Source organism: Manis javanica, chromosome 1, assembly GCF_040802235.1.
Source record: "Manis javanica isolate MJ-LG chromosome 1, MJ_LKY, whole genome shotgun sequence".
Classification (NCBI taxonomy): domain Eukaryota; kingdom Metazoa; phylum Chordata; class Mammalia; order Pholidota; family Manidae; genus Manis; species Manis javanica.
The window spans coordinates 185,878,615-185,886,334 of NC_133156.1; the positions used below are offsets into that span (position 1 = coordinate 185,878,615).

At 39.9% G+C, this 7,720-nt stretch overlaps 1 long non-coding RNA gene across 6 annotated transcripts in view; it reads left to right on the forward strand.

The window, feature by feature from the left end:
• Positions 1 to 3,509, forward strand: part of LOC118973099 (uncharacterized) — a 36,234-nt gene extending 32,725 nt beyond the window's left edge. For all 6 annotated transcript variants that reach the window (XR_012120897.1, XR_012120908.1, XR_012120900.1 and 3 more), the window contains 2 exons: positions 2,949 to 3,246; positions 3,332 to 3,509. This is a non-coding gene — a long non-coding RNA (uncharacterized lncRNA). The remainder of the gene's footprint in view (positions 1 to 2,948; positions 3,247 to 3,331) is intronic.
• The last annotated feature ends 4,211 nt before the right edge of the window (positions 3,510 to 7,720 follow it).

Genomic DNA, 7,720 nt, shown 5'->3' on the forward strand with positions numbered 1-7,720 from the left:
AGCATGGTGACTATAGTTCATAACACTCTATTGTATATTTGAAAGTTGCTAAGAGAGTAAATTTTAAAAGTTCTCTTTACACCCAAAAATTCTGTAACTATCAATGTGGTGACAGATGTTAACTAGACTTACTGTGTGATGATCATTTTGCAATATATACAAGTATCAAATCATTATCTTATACACCTGAATCTAATATAATGCTGTATATCAATTATACCTCAATTAAAAAAGAATGTATTTCTATAAATTTCTTTGTCTGACTACAGTATTTCTAGATACATGGGGTTAGATTTTAGCTCAAGCTATTCATTGTAGATAATTGTGCCTGGCTGGCTTTTACTATTGCAGCTTTAGAGTTGCAGAGCTGTATTTAATGTACTTTTTTCCTTTATTATTGTCTTTGTTTATGGGTTCTGCCCATTTTTGTAGAGCTTCCTCTCTCCTTTTTTACAGTGACCCGTCACTGTTTTACAGAACACATCTGGAACCTAAAAAACATCCCTGTTAATGGACATTCACTATTCACGACTCATTTTCCATGAGTTCTGCAATGATGTTGTGGTTTAATACTGACTAACAAACAGTTCTCAGAATATTCTGATTCTGCAGAAATTCAGCAAAGAGACTGAGGCTCCATCTCCATGGTATTTTGATACCTGTCAAAGAACACCAAGTCAGTGAAACCAACAATTTTTTCTGAGATGTTTCACTTCTTAAATGGTGGTTTTACTGATTTTGAATGCTTAAAAAATAATTATTTCATCTTATCAATTTCATAACAGCTAGATCCTAGAGATGACAAGGTTTCATGTCTCTTGTGCCTCTTAATAAGAAACCAAGTGTTTTATAACATTGAGAGGTAGCAAAATATAGCAGGAAAGACCTTGGTTTTAAATGAGAAGCCCCAACTTTCAAATTCCATTTCTGCAACATACTAGCTCTTTGACCATGAACAAGTTGTTTAACCTAAGCTTCAATTTCTATTGAAATTGGGCTCTTTGGCTTACATAGCTATTACAAAAATCAAATATTAGTTACTGTATAGTGAGACTAGCGCTGACATTAATCATGGCACATGAATCAGACTGCAAGGTTCTCTAGTTCTAAAATCGTCATGTGTCTTTTCTTCCTAATGAGGTTCAAACATCTTCCCTGTGAGCAGGTTAATATCATATGTCTCTTGGTATTCCACAGTGCTCAAATCAGGGTTAGCATATGTACGATGAAAAATATTTCTTGAATTTTATGGAGGTAATCCCATGAAGAAAAAGGACCCAAGGAATGAGCATCATGAGTTACATGTTCATACCATGGTTATGCCACTAATTTTGAATGTGTTCATTTGTCACTCAAGTCTATGTTTCCTTATTTGAAGAACAAAGTTAGCTCAACTGGCTAGAGGTCCCCTAGGAATGTGTCTTATATTGAACCTGGGTGGAGCCCCCATGAGCTTTCTCTGGAAGTCTCCAACTAGGTCACTTCCTATTGCAGAAGTAGAAACTGCTTATTTCAAAGGCAAAGAGTCTGTGAACCTTCTAGCCCACTAATTCTTGCAGAGAATATTGGTATCTGGATGTAACAGTTCTTCATCCTTATTTCTCAAACACCAAAATCTGCTTTTCTCACCAAATGAAAGGCAATTACCAATTCCTTCTCTTTTCCACTTCAGCTATGGTCTCGCAGAAGGCAGGGCACAAGCTTGCCTCTGACCCTGAGTGAATCCCCACAGTAGCTCTCAGTAGAGTAATTAAATGCAAATCAGACCCTCTTTTCTGTCAAACTCATAATCTTATTTGATCTTGCCTATTTCAAGGTTGCATGTAGGGTATGTTCTTATAAGTATAAATCAAACCTGTTTGAACTCTGTCTTGGGAAGATGGCAAATGATCAACACCAAATTCTCTATCTTTTCCACAGCTATTTGTATTGAAATTGTGGCAAAAGTCTCTTTCTTTCAGTCAGACAGCTTCTCAGCATTCATCCTTTTCTATGATTTCTTATTTAGAAAGCTCTCCAAATGTTCCTTTCCACCAGACCCTGGTGCCCATGATGTAATAGACCCAGGAGGGGAAGAGGTGGTAGTCGAGGGGATTCCATATGAACTACATTCCTACCTTTCTCAGATTTCTCTACCTCTGTGCCCATACATCTGACACTAGACATATATTTGCATCATTACCTTCATCAAGGAAATGTTCTACCTTGCTGAGATATAGGGCTTGAAGATCAGTCATTTCCAATCATACTTTGATACAGACTGACATCTCGTGGTCAGAATTCATTCACTCACTCATTCAACAAATGTTTATTGAATGGTTACAACCTCTTAGGCCCTGTGCAAAGGGCCTCTTGTACTTAGTTTAATTTTGTCCTTGCTTCACGGTATTTCAGGCTCCTCCTCTTCTTTCCTCCAAGTTCCCACTAAAGTAGTATCTTATTTTTGTCCTTGACATTATGCTTTTTGACTCCAGAGTAGACCTAAGAATGGGGGTCATATTCCCAAGTTTGAGAAGACAAGGATGGTTAACACTAGGAATGGACAAAAGGGGCTGGACCTTGGCAGCCAACCTGCCAAAGACAATGGGCAGTGGCCCAGCTGCCTCAGCTGACGTAGATGCTCACAGTTGCCTGCAGAGAACGCTGAAGGTCTTGCCACTCTCTGGCTCTAAAGTTCTCGGTCATAAACCATCTCATGCCCACCCTCCATGATAGAGGGAACGGAAAATGACCTTACATGCTTCTGAAGGTTTTTATTTTGGTAAGACCATTTAGCCTGAGATCTACCATCTTTACAGATTTTTAAAAAGTATATAAGGTAGTATGGTTATCTGTAGGGACAATGTCGTACAGAAGAGCTCTAGAACTTACTAATTTTGCATAACTGAAAATTTATACCCATTGATTCACCTGTTCTCCTCATCTTAGATCTTGACCTTTCCTTCCAGGTCTGGTGACTCAGCTTTTTGCCATAATTTTGGCTACTCTAATGTTGGCCCTGATCATCATCAGAATCCTAGAAGTTTCAAATCCTGCTTCAAGAAAAATTTGGATACACTGGGGAAAACTAACAGCCTTTCATGGTAATAAGAGTTTACTCCCTTCAGAATGCCAGCAAATGCTATGAGAGTGAATGCAAGAGCTCCCAAACATTTCTTATGCTCAGGGGCAAGATGCCCTCCTACATCCCCAAAACCTAAGGTGAAACACACAAATCAGCTGGCAAGCTGTCCTGAGCTCCATCTGGTAAGCACGGTAAGGGTACGGCTTGGCATCCTGTTCGCAGTTCTGTGCCACACAGCACCTGCCACCAGCCTTTGTGTCTCCACAGGTGGAAAAATGTTCCTGCCATCCTGAGCAGTGCAGCTGACCCTCTGGGTGACCTGTTATGACAACCTGACAGCAGACCGGCTGGACTCTCCAGACTGTCACCAAATATGTCATGGAATGCCTCTCAGGCTCAATAATTTAATTTTCTTTACATAAAATAAAGAGTTGGATTGTGGTTCTCTTTCTCTCCCCCCATGCACCATTTACTGATAAGGAAAACTTGAGGTGGTCAGAAAGACCCTGGAGTCTTCAGACTCTAGTGCCCATTCTCCACTGTGGTATGTGCGGGGCAGAAGTTCACCCCCTCTGTGATGACTAAGTATTTATTTACTTATTTATGTATTTTTATTGAAGTATAGTTGATACACTATATTATATTGGTTTCACATATGCAACACAGTGGTTCAGCAATTACACCCATTATTAAATCCTTACTCCAACTAATGTAGATATTATTTGTCAACATAGAAAGATGTTACAGAACCATTGGCTATATTCTCCATGCTGCATTTCCATCCCCATGACCAGCTTTTATTATGATTGTCCCTTGCTTTCCTTTTAAAGAATACCTTTTTTTTTTAAAGGGAATCTGATAGGAAACCCCAATATAGAAAAAAGACCAAAGTGGAAGTTGTTTGAATGAAATCGAGGGTGGGTGATGGACATGGGCTGGAGCATTTCTGCTTAACTTTCATTATTCCACCCATTTAAAAAACTCCACTTAGCTCCGTGGGATTCAGTTTGACAAACACTGAAATCTCTGGCCTAGATATTCTCTAGTCTTCAAGTTGCATGAAGGCAAGAGTCTGCCTTGGCCATCCCTGAATCTTCAGGGCCTAGGATGGCTCTGGCACATAGTAAGAACACACACACAGTAGGAATGGATGAATGTATGAATACAAGATTTTTCAGATGCCATGCAATGTATCTATTTCAGAATATAGCTTCCCATGACCAGCAGAGGTGAGTTTTCAGCACTTACCTCCCCTTTGACCATACCCTGTAACCGTCTACCCTATATCTTCTCTCTGAACACATATTAAGGCTCAGCCTTAGCTTCCCTGGGATTGCATCTAAAGTATCAAATGTAAATGTCTCCCAGATGGGGACACAGCTTGTTTATACAGGAAAAATTATTTCAACACAGTGTCCTCCTTTACAGCAAAACCCAAGGAAAATGCTGAGTAGTAGAATTCCTTGCCTTTGCATTAGGGAAGAAATTAAAACCTATTCCAGTTCTTTCTCTGGTTCTATGTAAAAACAAAGCTTTTCTTCCCAAGCTTGAGGCTCAGTAGAAAAAAATCTAATCCTGATTTATACTTTTCCTGAGCTCCCAAATAAGTACAGGTGATTTTGAAATGTATTTTTTTTCTCTTGTTTCCTTAAACTGGAGCCAATCAGAGATGAAGGAGTATTCACATGCCAGTTTGAAATGGCTGGGAGAGGTATAAACCATGCGTCTCTTCACTGTTCCCTTTCCATCCTCTGCCCTGAAAAGGGGCTAACGCTAAGAGTGGATCCTGCCGGCTCAGAGAAGGCTGGATGCTTTCCCTGGACACCAGAGAAAGCTTTCAGGTGGCAGATTCACCAAGGAGCCTGCTAGTTGCTTGACTTCATTGCTGTTTATCACTGTGTCTGATTCTTTGAAAAATGTTCTGTATTTACTCACCTAATACTATTTTTATTGGCCTGTCAGAATGTGGGGGAGAGACGAGGGGAATTCATTTCATGTGTTGTGGAACATTATTACGGTAAAATATTAGGACAAGTCTATACCTTCCTCCTTTGAAAAATAAGATACAAAACCAATTAAAGTTAAGTGATTACTGAAATGCATCTAATTAGTTATTAACTTACACACATCAAACCATGATGGTAGCTTTCACAGCAGAAATCCTGTTTGGTGTTGATACAGAAGATAATTGATATCACAGCAGCCTGTACTTCTCAGGCAATTGCTTAAGAAAGCACCTTCACAGCTCAGAGCCTCCTCTCCCTTTGGGTTGGGGTACATTTTTGTCAGTCTGACAAGATCTGTCACATATTATCAGACAATTGATCACCGACTCCTTGCAAGTCTTAATCCATCGTTTGATCACACATCAAGAAAAATTGCTTTTTATGTCTTACATCTTGGCCATGAGAAAGGGGAAGGAAGCAGACTTAGGCTTCCGGCTCCAGCTCATTACTTTTTTGCAAATGATAGATGGGTTCACTAGGCAATTTAACTTTAAAATGATCTTTTCCCCCTTCTCAAATAAGCAAATAGAAGGAGCTTTGCAGCACAAGCTGAGGAATGGGAGTTTTCCTGCTGTTCCTTTTGTTATCTCCATAGCTGGTGCCTCTGTGTGGATAGAGGCGTGGATGGTTAGTAAATATGTATTTACTTAGCATTACTGCATCTACTTCTAAATAATGGGACTTAAAGTGGACACACACAGAGAGACTGACTTTCACTCTCCAGGACTAGCTATAATCATTTTACACAATTCTTTTAAAGCTCTTATATATAATTTGAAATGACTTCTAGAAAAAAAAAAACTGAGTATTACATAATGATACCCTAAAACCAATTCTTAAAAAAAAAAATCATCGCTTCTTTCTACCAAGAATCTGGTTATATATTACTGTCAAAATCCTGACTTTGTGTACACAGCAGTATACATTTTAACTTTCTCAGAATGGGACAAAACTGAATAATGCAGGAATGAGCTCTGTTTCTAATAGTGTCTGCTTTTTAATATCAAAAATAAAAAGTATTTGTAATTACTGATAAGAGAATAGCTAAAATTTCATTTTTTCAGGGATCCTATTTAAATTGTCAACATACACAGAAACACTCTGGTGATCTGTAAATAGTATTTCCAAAGTTCACAGTGTTCAAAGATCCAATTGTGCCCTTTGAAGTCAGGAAGAAAAACCCCCAACTCCCCACAATTTTTTCTTCTACCTGCCCTCCACTAAAAACCTCCCCGGGAATCCTTTACTATTGTAACTTAGAGAGACAAAGAACTGAGATTCAGTCTTTGTGTGCATAAGTGAAATGAAAGGTGCTCAGAGATATGTGATCAGTACTTTTCCTGTGTCATGGCAATTCAGTGAGGTAATAGGATTTCCAGACACTCGCCGCAGAATTGTATAGTTAAGCTGTATGTGGCTGGCCTGCAAGCATTTGTCAATAAACTGAAAACTCTATAAGGCCATGGCTGCCACTCAACCCCTCGCATGGTGTGTGTCAGGCGCAGAAATAATGCTCCAAATAATATTTGTTCTGATAACATGCACATAGGTTCTTCAGCTTAGCTTGTGCCAATGTCAGTTTCCTGGTATTGATCATCATACTTATCTAAGATGTTGTCATGGGGGAAAGTGGACCAAAATTACATGGGAGCCCTCTGTTCTCTTTCTGCAACTTTCAGGTGGGTCTAAAATTGTTTCAAAGTAAGGTCTTAAAAGGCATTTATTGAAAAGAGAGTGAATGTCTAATCTTTTAAGCCTGCCGCGTGTGCTGCTGATTTGAGGCACTGATGCCTTAGGGCTGCTCCTGAGTCACTTTCTTCTTTTCTTCTTGCACCTCATTCCCGCTTCGAGCCCTCTGCAACATGCTAGATTCTGGTCCCACCACAGGTCACTCTGGATGTACTCCTTGTATTTGATCTTCCCCAGTGTTTGGCTGCTAGCTCTCCGTGAGGAATTCTGACTTAGACTTACCTCCCAGATATCTCTCTTTCCCCCAGTGCATCCTTCCTGTTGGTGTTGCCCCCTTCTGTTGGCCCAGTCTCCTTCCTGCCCGGCTAGCGTGTGTGCGTGTTTGTGAGGGGAGATGGGATGTGCAGACTGGAAGTGGTGAGGGGTGAGGTTGAGATTTAGTCTGCAGTAACCTGCATTCCTGAAAGATATTTCATTTTATGAGGAACAATTTCTTGCTGGGAGAAAATCTACCTAGTTCATCAGATCCATCAATTTGAACTCCTCTGCTTCCCTGTTTATTTTGTGAAGATACTATGAGAGCCTTCAAAGGTTAGCTTGCTCCTGTACTCACTGCTCGGTATCAAGAGCACAATCCTTGTCTTCATAAATGACAGAGGGAATGGACTTAAGACTACATCCTGAGAACAAACAGCACATTCTGTGCATTTTTCTCATTACTGATTTGCCATTGGGGAATCCTTTGGGACCTCCATGACAACTCCCCAGCACACTATCGTACAAGGGACAAGAGAGCACCATGGTTAATAACACAGGTACTGGCACCACATTGTCTTGAGTCCAGCTCTATTTTCTAGCAGCATGACTGAGTTACTTAATCTCTCTGTATCTTAGTTTTGCCACCTGTAAAATGGGGATGATAATTGTGCCTAACTCACAGGGACCTTGCGAGACTTACAAG